The 24,044-nt window shown below is 32.7% G+C and overlaps 1 protein-coding gene across 4 annotated transcripts in view; it reads right to left on the reverse strand.

Annotated features, from left to right (window-relative positions):
- Positions 1-24,044, reverse strand: part of Camkmt (calmodulin-lysine N-methyltransferase) — a 442,726-nt gene that overhangs the window by 383,542 nt on the left and 35,140 nt on the right. The window lies entirely within an intron of this gene.

Consider the following 24,044-nt stretch of genomic DNA (forward strand, 5'->3'; position numbering starts at 1 on the left):
AGTGCTACCCAGAAAAACAATAAATATATTTCCATTTTTAAACAGGTAACTAAGTGTAATCAATTTTTATCCATATACCTATAATCTTTATGGAATTTAAATATAAGTACTTGAATATAGAATTTCTAAATCTTACTCAGATGTGGTAATAATTAGTTCTGATGAAAATAATTCAATATTCTCTCCCAACACATTAGGCCACTCACAAGACATTACTTAAGTGAAGTTTTTGTCCAGATGATTTCTTACTAAAGCAAAAGATGCAGTAATAATGTGCTCATAGCAAACTGATAGAGGACTACAGTAATGCAATAATCAATCCGTTAAATTTAAACAGGAACAATTGTAAACAGTTGACTTACGTTGCAGAGTAAGTACACGACGCATTCAAACTGAGTCCAGACCGTGTTTGCTGTGTCAAAGGTTTCCATTAATGGGCTATCAAGGCCAGTCAGCACCGCAAGAGTTTAAATACTGATAGGGCAATCCTCCAATCTTGCGGTCACTCAAATGTTAGAGCTAAATCTCAAGGAGCAAAGAATTTAAGCACTAAGTGCTATTAAGTGAAACTCTGCTCTTACTTATGTAGACATTCACTTCAGAGTAAAGATCTATTTAAACTTCACTATTTGAGGTTGAAAAATGAGGAATGAGTGAAAACAAAGAAGACAATGGCAGCTTCCTTTTCCTCAAATCTCCAAAGTTTTGTTTGTTTTATTACGAGATACCACACTAATGATTTTCAAGAATTGCCTATTTGTTTTATTATACTTTAATATATAACTACTGGATTTTTCATTACAATGGATTCAAATATGTATAGATCATTTATTATCAATAGAAGATACTAGCATGTTCCGAAAAGCAACCTTTCAGAATGTATAGCATGTCATTTCATAATTACATACATTCATTTATTTTGAAAGGAGGATTGGGTCAACATCTTATATAGTAAGATACTACAGAAGGATAAAATACAATCAGGAAGTTATATTGCATAGTATATTACAAATGCTAAAAGCAATCATTTATTTAAATGTAATATTTTATTTAAATGTAACATTTAAATGTAATATCAACTTTAATGATTACAAAAATCACAAAAGTAACCAACAACCTCATTTTAATTTTTAGCTGACATTGCTAAATTCAAAGAATAATGTATAGGGGCCAGGGAGGTAGTTCAGTGGCACAGCACCTGCCTGGCAAGCACAAGGCCCTGAATTCGAACCCTAATACAAAAAAAAAAAAAAGAATAATGTATCTATTAAAAAGCATATGTCATAGAACGGTGGTAAATTTAGTCTTAAAAATTATCTACATATTTAATAAAAGTTAGCAAAATTTGTTTGATTTTATCAATGTATTCAGATCTTATAAACAGCATATACTTTTTTTTTTTCCAGTACCAGGGATCAAACTCAGGACCTCACACTTGCCAGGCTGGCATTGTGCCACTGAGCTAAATCCCCCACCCTCAGCATATACTTTTAATAAAGGCTTGTTCTAGTAATTTTTTAGCTTCTTTGTACTTAAATTTACTTCCTTAGTACAGTAACATTGGAAGTTGAAACTTTAAAAAAAATATAATTTTAGGCCCGGGAGTGGTGACACACGTGTAATCTCAGCACTCAGGAGGCCGAGGCAGGAGGATTGCCTCAAGTTTGAGGCCAGCCTGGTCTACACAGTGAGTTCAACGCCAGCCTGAACTGTATCAAAAAAAACCCCAACAACTATATGTATATATAATTTTAAATAATATTTTAAAATGTATTTAGGAATCACAAAATATTTTTAAGAGCTCTAAAATAAGAACTATAAAATTTTACTGAGAGAAATTAAGGAATAGTACATAAAGGAAAAGCCATCTCATGTTTATGAGTTGGATGACTTAATACTATTAAGATATCAATTCTCCTCTAATTCAGCTTTAAATTTAGTGCTATCCTATTCAAACTTCTAGTAAGAAAAAAAAATTCCAGGGCCGGGGATTTAGCTCAGTGGTGCTGTGCCTGCCTCAAAAGCTCAAGGTCCTGAGTTGGATTCCCAGTACCAGGAAGAAAAAAAAAAATTCCAGTATGTTTCCTAGTAGTAACTGATAGCTCATTTAAGAATCTGTATGGAGGACCAGGGATTTAGCTCAGTGGTTCCACCGCCTGCCTCACAAGCGCAAGGTCTGGAGTTTGATACCTGGTACCAAAAAAAAAAAAATCTGAGTGGAGTATAGGAGTCTAAAATAGCCAAAACAGTGTTGAACAACTTGGAAAGAAAAATAAATTTCGTGGACTTATATTTCCAGACTCACTGTGAAGTTACAATTATCATGACAATGAGGTGGTATTAGTATAAAAAAACAGATCAAAGAAACAATACAAACTCTAGAAACAGACCTACACATATATAGGTAATCAATCTTCAAAGAGAATACAACCGAAAGTTAACATAAAAAGGATCATCTTTTCAGTAAATGATACTAGAAAACTGAATATCCATGTACCAAAAAAAAGAACCTTGACCCTGTACTTTATGCCATATGTAAATATTAATTCAGAATGATTGCATACCAAAACTCTAAGAGCCAAATCAAAAAACTTCTAGAATGAAACAGGAGAAAATTTTCATGACCTTAAGGTATACAGATTTCTTACATAGTACACATAAGCATAAACAACAGTAAAACAAGTTAATAAATTAGACTTCATAAAAATTTAAAACTTCTGCTTTTTGAAAGATACCATTAAGAAAATAAAAAGGCCAGCCACCAGATGGGCAGAAATATTCTCAATAAATACCTAACAAAGGAGTTATATTCAGAATATGTAATGAATTTTTATGACTCATTAATAAGGAAGACAATCCAGTTGTAAAGGGGTAAAATATTTGACACATACATTGTAAGTGAAGATAATCAACAGCCAATATGTGGATAAATGGATGCTCAACATAATAATCATCAAGAATATGGATAAAATCACCATAATACACATTATATACCCAGTGAATGGCCAAGAAGATGATAAAAAATACTGAATATGCACAAGAATGTAAATCCACTGGAACACTTATACATTGCTGGTGACAATGTTAAATAATACAACCACTTTGGAGAACAGTTTGCTAATATCTTAAACTTATACAACCTAGCAGTTCTACTCCTAAATATTTACCCAAAATAAATGAAAGCACATGTCCACACAAAAAGAGCTGTTCATTAACGTTCATAGAAGTTTTCTTCACAACAGTCTGAAACTGGAAACAACCCAAATGTCCATCAACAGAAGTATGAACACACAAATTGTGGGTATATACATACAATCCAATAGTATTATACTCAGGAATAAAAAAATAAATAATAGATACGCACAACACATGGTGAATCTGAAGAATATCGTGCTAAGTGGAAAAAAAGAGTCCAAATAAAAATATATTTATACTAAGAAAAGCCTAATCTAATTTACAGTGGCAGAAAGTATACTAGTGATTACCAGAGAGGAGAGGTGGGGACTGATTGGAAAACGACAGAAGGAAACTTTTGGGGGATGATGGAAATGTTCATCAGCTTCTGATATTGCGGTAGCGATTACATGTATATAAAAACTTCAAAACTAATCAAAATGTATATAAAAATTGGTGCATTTTATTTATATAAATTATATCTCAATAAGGTTAATCTTTTAACAAATCGTATTTTCAAAAATCAAACATATATTACTTTTGAAAATGTTCAATGATTTATTTGATTATTCTGTTAAGATACTAAATTCCTTCTTTCTTCCAACGCATGGGCATTTAAAATAGATCCATTAACATGTAATTGTGTAGATATGTACCTATTGGTTTTTTCTTTAAATAATAAATGCCCTAACCTCAACTATACTTCATAAATTGATATTATTTAGTAAAGCATTTAGTTAACTGAAACAATTACTCCATGTCTTGAAAGGATTTTGAATAAAATTAGTTCACATTTAGATTGACATGAGAAGAATCAAACCTACAACCATTTACTAAACTATTATGTGCAGCTTAGCCAACATTAGTAGCAATTTCCCTTTAAAAACAATATTTGAATTTAAAACATAACACAGCATTATGAATCACAGCATGATTCAGTGTGTAGGGGTTAGAAATGAAGTACTGAATATATGTATAAGGGGATGCAAAATACTTTGAAAAGGAATACTATGATTTCTAGCACACTTCCCACCCAGGGATTTCAATTTTCATTCTATGGCAGCCACTTGAAGAAATGTGGAATCATTGTTTTCACAAAATCGAAGACTCTAAACGTATAATTCCTTCTCTAAACTGTGATTTCATTATAGATTTCATACACGTGCACACACACACACAATTTCTGTTTACATTAGAAATTCATAAAAGTAATAATGAAAAGTGACCAATTTAAAAGCCAAAGAAAAAGACTCAAAGAAAGTATAGCCACTAATTTACCCATGTGATTCTCTTTTGTATCACTATCACCATAGTCTGGAAATAGAAGGAATAACTAATATCAGACTGGCAAGATTGATGTATAACTATATATTGTCATAAAAAATTCAATGTCTGTCTTATGAAACAAGATTATTCTCTGCAATGAATTAAACTTGAGGCCTATAGAAAGTTTAAAAGTTTAAAAACAAGTCATTTTCTTTAAGCACTCTAAATATCTTCTATTTGATGAAATCTTCTAGCATATCAGTTTTAGGCAGCACACCTAAAAGCAAATTATCTGAGGCGCTGATACATATCTAAAATAAAAATAATACCTAGGATGTTGTTTTTAACTCAAACTTATCTCCGCTAACTACATATTTTTTTTTTTCGGGTACCAGGGATCAAACTCAGGACCTTGCACTTGCGAGGCAGGTGGCAGAACCACTGAGCTAAATCCCCAGCCCTCCACTAGCTATACTAACCTGAATGCTAGACAACTCAAGTTTGATTTCAGAGATTTACAGATATTGGTATATAGCTAGATAACCACCATCAATGATATCAATCATGAAGAGGTTGGGAGCTAGATAATCACCAGTGATTACGAGGAGTTTGGTAGTCAGCCTCCAGGATAGGTCCCAATGATCCCTGCATTCTGTTATATAAACACTTGTGTGGTTCCCCTCACCTCTACCCTGCAAGATAACAAGGTTGGTCTGTGTGACCAATAGCACATGGTCAAAGTCAGAGAATGTAACTTCTAATGTTTTTTTTTTTTCTTTTCCCAGTACTGGGGATCAAACTCAGGACCTTTTGGTTGCAAGGCAGGTGCAGCACCACTGAGCTAAATCCTCGGCCCCCAAGAGAATGTAGCTTCTAAGATAAGGACATAAAAGAGTGACTCAACTTCAATAATCTCTCTTTCTTTCCCGCTCACTCATCTTGAGCTCTATGGAATCAAGCTGCCATTTTGCGAGCAGACCTACGGGAGGTCCACAGGGTGAGGAACTGAAGCATCTGACCAACAGTTAGCAAGGAACCAACACTTACCAATAACAATGTAAGTTTCAAAGCACAGTTTCCAGCTTCAATCAAGTGCACAGATGACTGCAGCCCCAGCTGATAGTTTGACCACACGTTTTCAGATACCCTGGGCCACATTCTTGACCATTAGAAACTTTGTTAGATAGTATGTGCTTGTTGCTTTAGGCTGCTAAATTAGGGGTGATGTGTTATGGAGTGATATAATACATGGAGATATTTTCTCTCCCTTGGAACAACCAGAAAAGAGTCATGATATTCCTCTATATGCAGTTACTTCTGGCTACTCTAAAATAGATTTGCCAGAGATTTGAGGATGGGGGTTGTTGACTGGGATTCAAGTTATCCTGCCAACATAGAGTAAAATGGCCTACCAACTGGCATACTAATACAACATCATCCTAAGCTTGGTTATTAAATATCCTGCCTAAAACATTAAAATATTATGGCTGGTGCAGCTCGGTGGTAGAGCATTTACCTAGCATGCACAAGACCCTCATTCAATCACCATCACCAAAACAATCACTATGAATCCTGTAGTGGGTTCCAAATCAGTGATAAACCAGAATATATACAAATATACATATATATATTACACACACACACACACATATGTATAGTGTGCATGTATATAAGTTTCCATGAGACAGAGAGGGAAGGAGGAACGGAGGGAGGGAGGGAGAGAGAAACAGAGAGAGACTTTTTTTTTTGCAGTGCTGGGGACTGAACCTGAGGTCTTGAACACAGGCTAGGCAAGTGCTATACCACTGAGCTACATCCTCAGCCCAGATATATATTTAATGAAGTCTAAAATTTATTAATTACACAATTCATGACCAAATAGTAAACCAAGTCTTTTTGAACACCACATTTCTAACTATTAACTCCTTTTAAGCCAACATTTTACTTCTTGGGGTGTTTTCTTTTCTTTTGTGTTCTTTGACAGGAAGTCTCTGTTTTCCAAGGTGGCTTAGAACTCCTGAGCTCAAGCAATCCTCCTGCCTTAGCCTCTCCAGTCGCTGGGACCATCAGCACATGCCACCACATCTGGCTCCTTCATTTTACCTATTTATTTATTTATGTATTTATTTATTTATTTTTACCTACTATTTAAATGAACAAAACAATGGATCTGGGACAGGTCTTAAAATTTCAGTTCAACCAAATGTTTCCATTTCCCATGGATCCATTTCTTAATTTCTTTCCTATCAGCAAATTATGATTATCTTTAGGTTATAATGCCCTTCTCTAAATATCTATCTCTTGCTTTCATTTAACATTAGATTTTGAGACAAAGAGAAATCGAACAGAAATCAGGCAGAGAAACAATGAACATTATGACTTTTATGCACATGATCACACAGGTGAAAAGCAACAGACCATATATACCACCATTTAATACTTGTAATCACCTCCCAGAGAACTATGCAAAATGGACAGCATCAGTAATTTAACTTATCTTGAAACTACTTTCCAAATTGACCTTTTAGGATATTTTGCAGGTTTTTTTATTGTTTGAGTTAGTGCTTGTTTATTTCAGTGCAAAACAGTTTTAGGAGGCTTGTAAGTAATTAAATTAAATATATTAACTCAAAACAGTTACCAAATAGAATTCAACAGAGGAACAAAAATATTTGAGTTTGTTATTAAAGAACTTAATCAAACATCAAACAAAAATAGCCAATATTTAATGAGAGTTTGCTATCTACCAGATCCTGGGAGAAACTATAAGAAGATCTCATTTAGTTCTCATAACAACCCTATGAATAATGGTTATCTTCCTTATTTAACAGTCAAAAAAACTCGGGCTTAGAGAGATTAAACAACTTCCTCAAGGTCACACAACTAAGATAGCTGGAACCTATATTCAAACTCTGAAGATGTAGGCCTAAGTATGCATTTTTGTAACCACTGAGCTATATCAGCTCTCATATCTCAAGCTACAGAACATGGACTTCTAGTAATAGTAAATCTAAAAGAAAAAAAGTAAGTCTAGGTGTCTTGAACCTCAGTTGCCTCATTAAATATCAGTATTTGACCTAAACAGCCAAACTAAAGCAAGAAAGCAGGAACTCTCAACTCTCTAAAATATTAGGATAATGATGAAAGTCCCAATAATGCATATGAAAGAAAAAAAAAATTTTAAAAAATGCATATGAGATGTGGAAAACTAGTGAACGTAATGAAAGTAGTAAATATACAAAATACAAACACAGGATACAGAAGAGGAAGGAGGAGGAAAACGAGGAATGAGAGAAAAATGAGATCAAGAGGGTTTCTAAGATAAGTATAAATATGAAATATTTTGCTTCTTAAAAAATGTTTAAGTAAACATGGTAAAATCTTGACATTGGTTAAATCTGGATAGTGACTACATGGATGTTTCTCATATTATCTGTACTTTTCTGTATACTTGAAATAGTTCTAACTTATCAGTGTTGAAAAAAACAGTTAAATTCAAATGAAAGGAGCTACAATTTGGGAAGTATTACAAAAGGAAAATAAAAAATAAGCAACAATGTTTTAAGCTATCCATTATTTTGATTATTCGTTTCATTCCTTCTACAAGTATTTGAGCCCCCACTGTATGTACAGGACTATAGTCGTTGGAGCAGATATATAGAATAAATGGACGTAGTCTCTGAAAGTTACTTCTAGCTGCTTCATTCAGTCCGCTGGAACATAATGTGGTTACTTATATTTATTGTGTTCTCTTGGCTATCTGCCTTTCTTTAACCTCAAAAAGTCCTGGCCGAAGAATTATGCAAGATTAAGTATAAATCCATACTGAATGCTAAAGGAAACAATTTAAAAAGAATGTTCATGATAGGGGCTGGGGATTTAGCTAACTGGTTTCACCGCCTGCTGCGCAAGCGCAAGGACCTGAGTTCGATCCCCGGTACCAAAAAAAAAAAAAAAGAATGCTCATGATAAGTCTTCATTGGGTAGCCAAAGCCAAAATTTTTTTAATAATGTTGATAACACTTTGGGAAATGAATCAACAATGAAAGTAAGGTTAAAAGATCCAGCTGAAATTGAAAGATGCCAATGAAAAAAATTTTAAAGACTACCTTGATTGATGTCAAAAAAACTTCAATAACTTTAGAAAGACAAAAGCAACTGTCAAAGACCATTAAAAATAGCATAATGAAAAGAATTTTTAAAATAAAACTTGAAACCTGGGGCTATAGCTCAGTGGTAGAGCATGTGGCTAGCATGCTTCAAGCCCTGGATTCAAAACATCACACCACAAAAAAATAACAAGGAAAAAAACTCAAAAACCCCTTCAAACCTTGGAGCAAAACTTGAGGAAACAATATTTAATGCAAAGGTAGCCATATTCCCAGGTCCAAGGCAATATTCATTTACATGTTCAATATACTAATTAATGAAACATGAAAAAAGAAAACTGTTACCCAGGATTTACTTTTACAAATTTTAAACATTATTCAAAATCACAAAGCACTGACAATTAAGGATTTTAAAAATCTCTTAGGGAACTCCAAGAATATACAGTCCAAATGCATTTACTTTATTATGTCCATGTGCATTCACTTTATAGATGAGGAAGTTAATATCTAGAGAGATGAATGATATTCTCAAGATCAATCATCTAAAAACCTTCAGTTGAGTATAAAATATGTAATTCCTTGAATTCTAGGTCTTTGAATTCTAAGTCTTTGGAAATTGAAAAATCAAATGTGATTTTTAAGTTTGATCATGTAACCTTTCTATCTTCCATGCTTAGTCTAGTGCTTGGCATATAATAATCACTCAAACATGTAATAAAAACAAATGAATGATCAGCTAGAATATGAACCATGAATAATCCTACCCTAAACAGTATTCATGCCCAGGAGCATTATGTACAAAGTATTGTCTACAAAGATTGCAAATTATATTTGCTTAAGAGGAAGTTTATGAAGCAAAACAAAATTTTTGCTTCATAAACTGTTCCTCTTATATAAAAAAAATTCTAAGTAGTAGGATCTAGTTAATGAATAACAATTAAGGCTGTTTCTGAGAACTCAATACTAAAGGTAGTATTCAAAAAATGAAATGTCTTTGGAAAAAAGCCAAAAGTTCATTACTACTTTAGAACTATCAATTCCTTTGTAAACCTAATAGTATTCAAGGTAAAACATTTCCAAAAAAAAAAGTAACTGCTTCATTTTCTAGGGGGGAACAAAAATTCACAAATCCTTAAACACAACTGTCTTTTTGTTTTTGGTACCAGGGATTGAACTCAGGACCTTGTGCTTGCAAGGCAGGTGCGGTGCTACTGAGCTAAATCCCTGGCCCCACAACTGTTACTTTTAACGTCTTAAAATTCTGTTTCATAAGATAGTAACTTCCATAAAATATAGAAAATATGCCCTGGCCCACCTTAATACACCCAAATTGGTTAAATGACACAACTGGCTAACACAGACACAGGTGAAGTCACTGAGTCAAATATTTATGGAAAGTTTGATGAGTATCATATATTGTTTTACACACTGTTTTAAGGCTGAGGATGCAGCATAAAATGGCCTCTGCTCTTACAAGTGTCCCTTAGAAGAGGAACTCAGGTACTACACAAAGACAGGAACAATAAATGTTATGAATAAATAAAGTGATAGAAACTTCTAACAAGTATGTGCTTTAGGAACGACAGTCTGGGACAGCCTTTCCAAAACATGACAACTGAGTCTTAAATGATGACATAGAGTCTCCCATCTCAAGATCTGAGAAAAGACATAGAGAACAGCAACTGAAACACCTTGAGAAGGAAAAAGAGTAGTGTGTTTAAATAATAAAGAGTCTTCTACACAACTGCAATTAGTCAATTATCAAAACCAGGAAATAAATACCAACGCAATAATACTACGTTCTAATCCACAAACTACATTCAAACTTCTGATTGTCCCAATAATGTCTCTTTTGGGTCCAGAATACAACCCATGATCATGTTATTTTTTCATTATCATGCCACTTTAGTCTCCTTCAATCTGGAATAGTTTTTAGTCTTTCCTTGTCTTCCATGATCTTGGTATTTCTGAAGAGTACAGGCCAGTTACCTTGTAGAATGTCCCCCAACCAGGGGTTTGTCTGATTCTCCTCACAATTTATAATTTTTTGGCAAGAACGTCACAAAAACAATACTGTTCCAATGCATCATATTAGAATGCACAAGCTGTTTTGTCTCAGTTGTGATGATGTTAATTTTATTACTTGGTTAAGGTGATATCTGCTGGGGTTTTCCATTGTAAAGTTAATTATATATATGTTATACTTATAAATTAAGTTAATATTTAGTGAATTACTTTGAGATTAATATCCTATTTGTCACTAATTTTTACCTGCTTGTTTGAGCACTCGCCAGCTTATATTTACCAAATAGTAATTTTCTAACTCCATCATTCCTTCTAAACCACTGGTTCTCAATTTTGCACCCCTTCTTCTCTGGTGACACCTGGCAATGTCTGAGGACACTTCTGGTTTTCACAATGAGGGGGTGGAGGTAGAGAGGTATCTATGCAGCAGGTAGAGGCCAGGGATGCCACTCCAAGCACAGCACAACCCCTGCACCCCCAACAAAGAATTGTCTCACAAAAATATCACTAGTGCTGAGGTGCTAGAATTACCTAGTACCTGTCTGTGATTAAATGGCATTCTAAAATATAGAATTTTCTATTTTTCCTAATTAATATATTTATTAATATTAGTATGGATTCATAGCACCACTAAAAAACTTGGCTCCCATTATCCTGAATGTATTCATTTATTTGCTTAATCTTCAAACTTCTTGATATACAACCAAATCCCCAGCTGCAAAGCAGAAAACTCAAACCCAGGTGCACCTACTTCCTCTTCTCAGTTTCTGCCATTTTCAAGCCTCAACATTGGCCCCAACAGAGGGGAAAGAAGGAAAGCCAGTTAGAAAATCCCCCCCCCCAGACCCTCACCCCTATTGCCAGTTAACATTTAGCCTCAAAGTAAGGAAGGGAGCAAAATGAGCCAGATTCTATAGTAAGTGCAGTGTACCCTGTTTAGGTGCAAGTGCTCCCTGTATCTGGTACATAGGGAAGAATTCCAGGTTTCTCAAAATTAAAACTTTAAACTCTCCTGTGTTTAAAAAAAACCAAACATATATATATATATATATATGTATATAATGTAAACAATTACAGCTTATAATAAAAATGGGATTCAACCTCTTAAAAGAGTTTATTGTGAAACACAGATAACTGCCTTGAAAACCATAGTTAGTGTATTGTTTCTAATGGGCATGTGAGAAATCTCTAGAGGAATTTGTTCCACAGATTTTAAAAGATCATAATAATGTAAAAATCATTGCCTTCCCATTAAGAAAATAGAAATTATAAAGAACAGAATAGTTTAACAATGATAAGTTAATATTAATAAGCATTTATCATTAATCTCCCTGGGAAATTCACTATTAAAACCAGAAACAAAAATAAACACAAAAATGTACTAAATAGACACAAAGGCACTGGTGCGACATTAAAAAGAAAGTCAAAGGTGACAAGTCTAAAATAATATATGTAAGTTGAGGATATCCAGAGATATTTGAAGGATTATACCTCTTACAATAAATCAAACAAATTGTAACTCCAAATTCACCATTAACCAAAGCACAACTTAAACAATAGATGCTATATAAGTTTCCCTTTAAAAACTGTAATTTATGTAAAAATTCTCTACATTTAATCCATAAAAGGCAACATGATAAAGGGACTTGGCTAGAAAACTTCAGTGCAATGCTTTAATTAAAAGCAGGGAATATGATTAGATGCATACTAAAACACAAAGTGAAATGCCCAAATGTCAAGTGAAATTTGAATTCTATTATCTGCTTAGCTTCCTTCCAAAACATTGCTTTTTGCCTATGTATGCCAGACTCAGTTTCTGTTGATCACAACCAAGGAACCTTATCTAACTAGGTACCTCAGTTTTAAGTTATATGTGGCTTGTGGAAAATGGGACATCTAAAAGCTTAAATTTTAGGCACAGTTAGAAATTTAGGGGCTATTTAGTTAATATGCAGAGGGGCTGAATTCTTACTTCTGATTGTAACCAAGCAATTTCTGGTAGAAGTTCAAAAATAGACAGAGTTTAGTATATATTACAGAGGCATAAGATACCGATGCATTTATTTTTCTTTCTGAAGGCAAATTATGATCTAATTCATCATTTGATTCCCTATGCATATGTTTCTCCTTAAATTTTTAAAAATAGGTTTTTATTATCACAGATGAACTGACACTCACTTTAAAAATATTTCATTTTTACATTTGTTTTTTAAATCTTTATTACACTTTACCCACAAGTAACACATTTTTAAACAAATCAAACTTTTAAACAAATCAAACAATGCAAAGACTAATAAATAAGAAGTTAATTTTTCATCTACCCTATCCCTTCAGGTGCCACTTCCCTGAAATAACTAATACTGATAACTTGGTACATATGCTTTCACAGCTTCTTTTTATAAAAATGAGGTCACATTATACATGTTACTCAGCTTATCTACAATACATCTTGGACATCTCATGCAACTCAATTGGTTCTTTTCAATTGCTACATAATAATCCATTGTATGAATACACCATGGTTTATCCAACAATTTCATTGGCAATGGAAGTAGCGTCAGACTGCTTCCAAGTTGTTTTCCTTTCCAATCCAAATAATGTTGTAATTAACATCTTTGTACATAGGCCCTTACGAGGACAGATACCAAACAGTGGGTTTGCTGGGTTAAAAGGAATGAATAACAGTCCTTAGATTTATTTTTAAGCCTCATTTTTTGGGAGGAAAATAGTACATACAAAAATAATAATAGAAAATAATGAACTTGCATTTACCTGTTATTCAATTTAACAACTACCAAATTTCAACACTCTCTTTTTCCCTTTCTCTATAAAACAATCTAAATAAATTTTATTTAAGTATATCTGTCTCTATCAATAGTTCTAAACTTTTGTCAAGATCCTTTCTGAAACATAAGATCCTTTTGTCAAGATCCTTTCTGATTATATAATAATCACCACCATGTATGTGTTCATTAATATTCTATATAAAAAATTTTAAGTCATCCATAATATACACTTCCTTCTTCCACTAAGCTCTTTGCAATGAAGAAACAGAACCAAAGCAAAGCATTTAAGACATTAGTAAAAGAGACCAGGAAAGATCATCCTAAAAGCATAAAGACCTTGAGAAGGAACAATATCACGCAGGCATAGAGGTATATTAAGTGACAGAGGCAACAAAGAGAAAGAAAAGAGTAACATTAAGTAGATTTTTAAAAGCTAGCATTAGCAGGTAGGAAAAGTACTTAAGGGATTGCTGGTGGTCTGAGTGGGAAATTTCAGCAAAGAAAGCAATTCACGAGGAATAGGACATGCTATTTGAATGTATTTTGGAACCAGTTGCTTAAAATATATTGCACTAAACCAAAAAAGTAGATGAATAGCCTCTTAGTACTCTCCCGGGGGGGGGGGGTGTTGCAAGGAAAAAAAATCACCAATGTATAACAAAATCACATTTTTTCTTTTAAAATAAGAGTAACATACCCACTAAAGAAGAACAATATAGAATGTGTGTATATGCAAAAATGACACAAATATGAATGTATTCCTGAAAGAAAATAAAGCTGTGAAGTGAAATTTCAAATACATCAAAGATACAAGCTTATCTAAAGAAATCCTACAGTAAATTATCATGTACAGTAAACACATTATAAAATAAAGATCATATTCTAATTTAAATTATGGTTTCCTGGGCCGGGGACTTAGCTCAGTGGCACCGTGCCTTCCTTCCAAGCACAAGGTCCTGAGTTATATCTCTGGTACCAATAAATAAATAAATAAATTATGGTTTCCTTTTTAAATATTAAGTTCATTAATCTACAAAGTACTTATGGAGTATTTATATTCATTTATGTGAGGCAGATATCTGTGTGTGTATGTATAATAAAAGTAGTAAAGGTGTTAGAGTAAATCCACATATTAACTCTCTAGGAAATTAACCAGTTCAGGAGAAACACCCAAATACATGGTTCCCAAAGAAACAGCCCAGCCAAATTACATAGAAATCTGTTGTCAATCAGCTGGAATATCACTGTAGTCTCCAAATCAGTTTTATAGCAAATAATTCTTGAGGATCACCATATATTTGATTAAAGTTTCCATTATAAAAGACAAGCCACAGGAAATAAACAGAAAAAAAATAACTTGAAAGAAACAGGGACTTAAATGGAAGACAAAAGAAAACTTTCAGTAACATCTTCAAAAAGGTAAGAAGTGATTAAGAAATATGAAATTAATGCCATAGAGGAAAAAAGTAAGAAAGGAACAAGAACAGTTTCAGGTATTAAATATCCCTGATAATAAAGAAAATGTCAAAAAGATGCAAAACAGAAGATAATTTAAAAAATCTGTCCAGGATTCAAGGCATGAGAGACAACAGTGAAAACAGAGGGGAGGAAATAATTAAATCTTTCAAGAAAATTTCCCAGTGAAAAATATTACTTTCTAAATTGAAGGTACCCACCATTAAATGTCCAACACAATGTCTGAAAATAGAACATCATGATATTATAATCATAAAATTTTAGAGCACTAAGAATAAAAGAAGTTTCTATTAGGTTCAAGAAAGAACAGATTTCATAAAAAATAAGTAGAATAGGATTAGACTTCTCAAATCCAACACTAGAAAGTACAATACATTGCTATAAAATTTTAAAGAGAAAAATATTTGAAATTCTCATTTTATATCCAACCAAAGTATCACAAAGTCTCAAAAACTTATTTACTCATATTTTCTCAAGAAGATATTGTACTGCATAATCCTATAAGATGATGGAATAGATTTTTAAAAAGTTATGGGATTTAGGAATGAAATCCAACACAAAAGATATGTAATGAATCCTCAGAATGACAGTGAAGGGAGATTTCAAGATGAAAGGTTTGTAGCAGACCTAAAGAAAAGACTGAATAGGATAGAAACCTTTGAAAAGACTTCAAGGACATGTGGTCTAATTATAGATATTTTAACTGAAAATACATTGGGCTTTAAAAATATACAAATAAAATCATGTTCTAAGATAGTGTATTCATGATATTAAATTTTCATTTAATGTCATTAACGTAATCGAGCCATTTTTTTGGCAATATCTTAAAAATGGTTAGCAGGGTGAATTCATGGGTGAAACAATGTAGTTATTTTAAATTATTTTTAAAAATTTTTGCTTGTTATAGTTAACACTCAAGTCACAGAAATCATCCAAGTACCTGAATGCAACAGACACTGAAATATTTATCCCAATTTTAATACAGTAGTTTCTTCAACATGTGTAGAAAGAATGTCTTATTCCTTTGCAGTAGTTCGAAGTTGTGAAATCATTTGAGAACTGAAAATGCAGGACAGCACATAATAGGTACTTAATAAACACTTGTTGAGATTGCTCTTTCTTTTCCAATCTATAAATAAATAAGAAGAGGCAAATGAAGATCAAGTTACTTACCTATATATTTTATAAATTATATATAAAACGTACAAATTTAACATATACACACAAACACACATTTGTACACATGCACATACATATACTCCCAAATATTTAAAATTTCTTCTGGAGTTCTATATTAGTTTTTTATTTTAAAAATATATTTCATAATTTTAACTCTAATTTAATTTCAAAACTATGCTTTCCTAAAGATACTGGCTATGGAAAAATATTTAAAATAGTATTTGCTTAGTTTTCATTAAAAAGAATGATATAAATATTTCTAAATAGCTATTGCCATGTGTAGACAGTATGGGAATTTCCCAAAGATTAACCTACAGCATTAAGAAAGACTTATCACCAAAAGAATTTATAAATATATTATTTAATTAGCTTTAATAAATAAAATGAATAAGAATTCACTATTCTTAAGTAGACAACAATCTGAAAAATATACAAAGACAAAGGTGTTTTAAATACTTCCAAGCTGGGTGTGGTGATGCATAGCTATAACCCCAGCACTCTGGGAGGCTGAGGTAGGAGGATCACAATCACAACCTGTTTGAGCCCAACCTAGGCAACATAGTAACTTAGCAAGCCCATATATACACACACATACCATATTAAAATAAAAAAATTTATAAAAGGCTGGGGATGTAGCTCAGTGTGAAGGGCCTGGGTTCAATCCCTAATACCAAAGGGGGCTAAAAAGAAAAAAAGCTTCCAAATATATAGTATGTATTAGGGGTCACAAATTCAAATGTTCATGAGTAGAATAGTAAGGGTCAAGGTAAAATAAAGAACTGGCCCACTCCAGAGAATGATTATCACTGTGTGCTATTTAGACTCAGGCCACTAGATCATTTTCTTTCTCTAAGAGAAACTGGAAAGCTCAGTTTTTATAAGAATTTTCCTTACTTTAAAATCTTGACAATAATTCTCTTTTTTTCAATTATTGTATTAGATACACCCAACATTTATGTGTCCTAAATTCAGTTTCTGTTAGGGGGCCTGTGGCTCATGGCCTATAAAACTGAGACCTAGATTTCCCTCCCCTTATGTAGAATAACATATCATCTACAAATACTCTGTGCAGAATGAATGGATTTGTTTGAGTGTGACTAGGAATTCAAATGAATCAATATATACATACCAAATAATATTCGAGCCAGGCTTGTACAAGAAACTACTGTGGGATAGGGAGGTATACCTAATTATAAGTAATTAATGCAAGCTTCTAATATTTCTGCCCTTGTCTTCCAAACATACACGTATGAATCATCCAAACTAGGACATTTTTGAGTCTTTGCTAAGCAAACAGTGCTGTACAGTCACTCTAACTAAAATTACCCGGTCAGCTTTAGTCTCTTCCCCTCTCCCCAGTCTGCCTACCCCAGGTTCAAATCATCCAGGGAAGATCCTGCCTTGACAGGCTTGTTCCTCAGATCTATAACAGAGAATCACAGGGCAAGGGGGGTAAAAAGGCAGAGAAGATTTGTCTTATGATAAATATAACAATTAGAATTGTTTCCTGAGTCCTTTTTGGGTGATTCCATTGTATATGAGATGGCAGTAGATCCGAGATGGGAGAAGGGACATGGTAACAAAATTGGGAGATTGTGTTACCTTTGTGCTACTTAATTAAAAGAGGTAAAATAAATACTCCAGCATATTTTATACTGAACGAACTTTTACCACCCTTTGAGACTGTACCACAGGTTTGTAGAATTATAAAGCATGGTCCTTGTAATCAAGGGGTTAAATTTTACTTTAGGAGAAAAAGATAAGCAAATAGTTAATATATATGGTACACGATTGACTGGTAAATTGCACAATAGAAACTACACACCTGTAGGACTTAAGAAAGACCAATATGAACAACATGAATCAATCTCTTCCTCCTCTCACACACTTGTTACTCTAATTTTTTTTAAAGAAAACCAGTGACAAGGCAGAGAACTTGTGGTTTTCATGAATATAAGCTACTTCTCAATAGTACACAATGGCAATCCAGCTAATCCCCACTAAATTCTGATTAAGTGCATAATTATTTAAATTTAAAAGTACATGATGAATCAAAATATTATTGGTCTTTCTTTGCTTATCACACAATTAAAAATTATATTTTATATGTGTTTTAGTAGGAAGTCGGAGTTCCACCACACCTTTTAATCAGAAATTAAGTGATGTCAATTGTCAAAGACTCCCAGGAAATGGCAATGACATAGAAGCTTGGCTTTCAACAACCTAGAAGGACAAAGGCTTCAGACAAATCATGAATTTACTACCTGCAGCAAAGATTTCACCCAATTCAGCATACTAAAACAAGCAGATTGTGAGCATGTGGAGCATGTACAATATACATAATTCATCCACAGTTCAGACTCAGGCACACAGAATGATTTGAAACTTTTCCTCATTCCTTCCTTCCTCCCCAGGATACATCACAAATATTCAAATTCAGAGCTAGGAGTCAAGAGTGAAGGGTGAAAAGGAAGAATAAGAAAAAGATGAGGCACCTTAACACAAACATTAAATTCATTCAATCATCAAATACTTTGTTCACATCAAGCATTCATAAGGATAGTACAATACACGCAGGCCATACAAATGCCCAAATATTCACAAGGCTGTCCACAATCAAAACAAAGATCTTGCTAAGATAAGAAAATCCTTTTATTAAGCTCTTTGTATGACTTATCTTTATGTAAGAGATCTTAAAATATTACCATGGCCATAAGCTTAAGAAGCACCTTAGAGAAAAGGTTATGTAAAGACACAAATCATTATTACTATTGCATAACTGTCGCAAAAAGTAGCACTTCTACTTTTTAAAACCCACATTTGATTTAAGACTATTAAAAGAAAATGCATTCTTCCTCCACTATCCTCACTCCCCAAATCCCCACTCCATTAGATTGTCAACTACCTTTCAGAAACTCTAGAGAGCCCATTTTCCAGTGACCTTTAATCAGTCTCCTCTGAGACACAATCCACTGCACAGAATTCTTTTCCACTTACCAAAGTTATTTTCTAGCCCTCCAAGTTACCACTTTTAGTTTTAATTCTCATCATGAACTTTTTTTTTTGGTACTGGGGATTGAACTCGGGTCCTTGCGCTTGCGCAGCAGTCAGTGAAACCACTGAGCTAAATCCCCGGCCCCATCATGAGCTTTTAAAATTAATTTCTCACCATTGTGGGAAAACATAACCTTCAAGAAATATAGTAAAATAGTTCTAAATTTCTGTGTGATCATTTACTAAACCTTTACGCAAATTATCCTGTTGTATCAGTTTGCTCAACCCTATGTAAAATTAAGAATATTCAATTGGATAATATTTACAAAGTTCCTGACAAATACTGTAAGGGATGAAAAAGTAATGGTAGCTATTTAAAAAGATACAAAAAGGAGTCCTACACAGTATTTGCTCAGGGAAAAAAAGAGTTGCTTTGCATATCCTCTGCTAAAATTTTGAGGCAGCTAAACTAAGAACCTCCCTTCAGACATTTAAAGGAGGGAAAAACTAGCAGGTTTTCGACAAAGACACAAGCAACCTTTCACTTGCTCTGATTAAAACTTACGAATCTAGAAAGGATTATAAGGTTTACCTTAAGATTTTTTTTTCACAATAGCTCCACCTTATATTATCAAAGAGAATCATTCCAACTTCCCAGATTTCTTACTTCAAACTAAAATACTTTTAAAAGGATTATAAAGAGACACTTCCTAAATGTCCCTTCCCTGGTGAACAGAAATAACAAATGCAAAGGACCCTGTACATGATTTAAAGGGATGCTTGCCCAACACTGAGTAAAAAGAAAACAGTGCCCTGACAACTTTGAACCTAGGAAGTCAGTGAAATATGGCTAAAGAAACTACTGTCTACCAATCTAACCTAACCTAATCTTCTCTAACATAGAGTAGGAATCAAAGGCCATATGTACATTGTGATTCTAAAGAAGAGCCAAGAGCCAAACATAATACCAATGCTGCAGACTACAAGCTCCCCACCAGCTTTGAGGTCCCATCTAATTTCAAGGCTGCGGACTATCCATACCTCCTGTACTGACAACCTTATAAACTTATTTTCTAACTTATAAACTATGTCCCAAGCCCAACATTCTGTCACTGACTGACTTTAACTTCTCTAGTCCCTCGACCTAATATAAGAATAAAATGATTTTATCTCTGATTTCTTAAAAGCATCGAGAAACTAACACATTAACATCTAACATGCTGTAAGCTCTCAGAGAAAAATACCATCTTAAACTTAAAATATTTTCTATTTTATGACTGGTAAAATAAATCCCTACTTTATTTCACAGTACTATCATAAGCAATTTCAGGTTTTATGATAGTTTTCAGTAAAAAAATAATTTGAAAGTAAAAGAGTATTTTTTCAAAATGAAAGTATCATTGTTTTCTTTAGTTATAAAAGTAATAATACGTGCCTTAAAAATTCAAACAATCCCAAAAAGTATAAAGAAAAAAATACAAATCATGTATGACCCTAACAAAACACAGAATAATGCAACACAGATCTATGCATAACCATAGTTATTCACATACTTAATGGGTGTACATATTTTATAGAAATAAGATCACATTTACTGTACTGATTTTTTTTTTTTTGGTACCAGGGATTGAACTAGGGACCTTGCGTTTGCAAGGCAGGTGGCAGCACCACTGAGCTAAATCATCAGGCCTACTGTACTGATTTTTTAACCTAATATAGTTTATAGATCTTTAACAGCTATACAGTATTCCATTACACAAACTGTGCATAACTAGCCAGTCAAATAAAATTAAATATTTACATATTTTCCAGTTACTCATTGTGCTGCAGTCAATTCCTTTACATAAAGCTTTATATAATAGTTTCATTATTTTGTTAGAAAGGTAATTATTAGAATAAATATTATGAAAAATATATTAAATATATTAAAATTATGAAAGACTGCCGGATTGAAAAAGTAGAATCAATTTATTCTCCCACCAACAGTGTATAAAGAAGCCCATTCCTCATAGTTCATTATCACTTCCTTCATCTTTACCAATACAACAAACAAAAATTCTACCTCATTGTTTTAATTACATTTCCTTGATTATTAGGAAAATAGTTATTTGATATCTTTATAGAACATTAGTATTTCTTTTGTGAAATACTTGTTCCTAATTTTTGGCTATTTTGTCCTCTTCTTAAAGATTTGCAGATTGCCTGTCTTTTTGTTACTGATTTGTGAAACTTTCTTTACAAAATAAAGAGAATACGTGTTTGACTGTGTATCTGTCATAAATAATAATTACCACTTTATCATTTGTATTTCAACTTTTTGATGCTGCTTTTTTAATAAAATGTCTTTAAATCTTTAGTCAATTTACTAAAGTCATGGGGTTTGGTGTCATACTTAGAAGAGCTTCCTCATCTCAATGTAATAAAGTTATTCATCTGATATATCTATGAATGTTATGATTTTTAACTAAACATTTAATTACTCTTAAATTATTTTGATATATAGTATGGAGGAATAAATAAGCTTTTTAAAAAATTTCTAGTTAGTGATCTTGGTACCAATTATTTTTAAAAATCTACCCTTTTCTCTCACTGAAATTACATCTTGATCATATGATAAATTACATATTTCAAGTCTTTGGGAACACTATACTAAAACACTGATTTATGTATGTACTTTTGCACTAATGCCATATTGTTTTAGTTGTATATCTTTACATTGTGTTTTTATATGACAAAATAATGTAAAATATTAAGACAGGATAGTACACACCACAAATACTTCCTATTTTGTGTTATTTTCCAAAATCAAAGATAGTCAAGAAGTTCAAGAATGAAGCAGATGATGCCAATAAGAAAAAATAATACAAATATTATTTACAGTTACTGTTTTCACATTATCTAATTTTATGTTCATTATACTACAAAGTAGTTATTGTTTCTTATTTAATTTTTACATAGAGTTCAGACTCGTTAAAGAATTGCTGATGATCATACAATAACTAGCAGGCTAAAGCCTGAATTTTATGACTCATGCTCTTTCCATGACACTTGTTTAAAAATAGAGCAATAGATGATACATAAAACCCCAAATTTTCTCATTTTTTAATTAAACTATTTTACCATAATGTATATATGTGTACATACATGTAAAGTATATATGTGTATATAAAGTACATGTGTAGACATATATTGTGAATGTATCATATATGCATATTGCCATATACACACAGGCTTTACATAACTACTCACATATATTTATATGAACGAAGAAAATATTGCTAAATCTGAGCTGGCATTCTTGAAACTTTGATAATTCCACTAATATTATAGACATTACACAATAGCAGTGAAATTTAAAAAGAAAACAAAAGTTTGGAAAACTGGTAATTTTATCTATATTCCATAATAGATTTTACCCTTTGGTTTCTTAAATGTACATTAAAAAGTGAAAATATGTTTTATTTTAATAAGAATCTTTCAGTAATATTGATTACTAGCCCATAAGAGATTATTCTGGATATATCACGAAACAGGTACTACTATCAGACCACTAAGAAAAGCCCAGAATCAATGACTATAGCTTGTACTAAAAGTCCAGGCAGGGCCTAGCATTCGTTGGGAAAAAAAATCACTGTTGCCACATACAAGAGTATATATGCCAGAGAGAGTCTACAAATGTGTTTTTCATGTAGCCCAGTCAGGAGAAAAAAAATCTGAAAGAATAGCAAAGAGGTTTTACCAATATATTCCCCAAATTTAAGCTACAATATTAGCAGAAATCCTAATTCAACAGTACAAACAGCTATTGACCTCCTATCTTTTAGAAGTATATACATATACAATAAATTATATGGGAAGTATTAGCTCACCATTCATGCTATCAAACAAAGGATGATGTGCTTTTAAAAATGTACAAATGAAGATATTATACCCACAAACACAGATGAGATTGTATAAATACCAAATAATTATATTGGATTTGGATCCGTTAATTCCTGAGAAGAATCTTATTTTTAAAAACTCATTTCACTTGAGGAAAGAGACAACTCTGGAGAAAGAGAGGAAGAGACATAGCATGGTGAAGCTATTCTGATTAGAGGTCAGGGGGACTGGCTGGAAACACACAGAGAAAACAGAAGCAAGAAATTCGCTGCAGTGCTTATAACTACAGCACTCTTGTTACCCAAGGTATCTGAGCAACATGTCAAAGGCAACACTGAAGCAGCCAGCACCTCGCTTGAGGTGAAGGATGTCATCCTGTACTTTTCCCTAGGTAGCTAGATGCATCCTTTCAAGGCATGATAAATCAATAGCAGGCTTATACTCTCCACAAACCAGCTTTGATATTGTAGAAAGAAGAAGGCTCTTAAGTACTAGAAAGCAAAACAAAAACAAAAACAAAATAAACATACTTTTCCCTAGTTAAAGATAATCAAAAAAGGAAGACGACTTTGGAAAACTGTTTCCCATAACAGCAAATATAAATATATAAAAATAAGGTTGGGTCATATACTATATAGCAATAAGTCATCATGCAGAAATAATTAATTCTGCATGAAAATCATTTTAATTTCTTCCTAAAACATTCAAAAATTCAATCAGTAAAAGGATATCACAAAAATACAATTCATTGTTAAAGTGAAATGTTTAAAACAACACATCTACACAATAAAAATAAATATAATGAATATTTTCTTTTCTAACATAACAGGAAATTTTTTAAAACTTGAAGTTTTATTTACTTTCCAAAATTAAGGAAATTTTTCCATGACATTTTGGTCAGGGCATGACAAATTTTGGAAGTGAAGCTGATACTTTTATCTTTGAACATTTACAATGAATACAATCACTACTTGATTTTTAAATTTGAGATTAATAATAGGGCCGGGATTTAGCTCAGTGGTTCTGCCGCCTGCCTTGCAAGTACAAGGTCCTGAGTTTGATCCCCAGTACTAAAAAAATAATTTGAGACTAATAGTTCTACTAAATCACAAATATATTGTTTATAATAAACACATATCAGGGTTTTGTGGGC

The sequence above is a fragment of the Heterocephalus glaber genome, unplaced genomic scaffold (assembly GCF_053883595.1).
Source record: "Heterocephalus glaber isolate CG9 unplaced genomic scaffold, H.glaber_assembly_v1.0 deba00001457, whole genome shotgun sequence".
Classification (NCBI taxonomy): Eukaryota; Metazoa; Chordata; class Mammalia; order Rodentia; family Bathyergidae; genus Heterocephalus; species Heterocephalus glaber.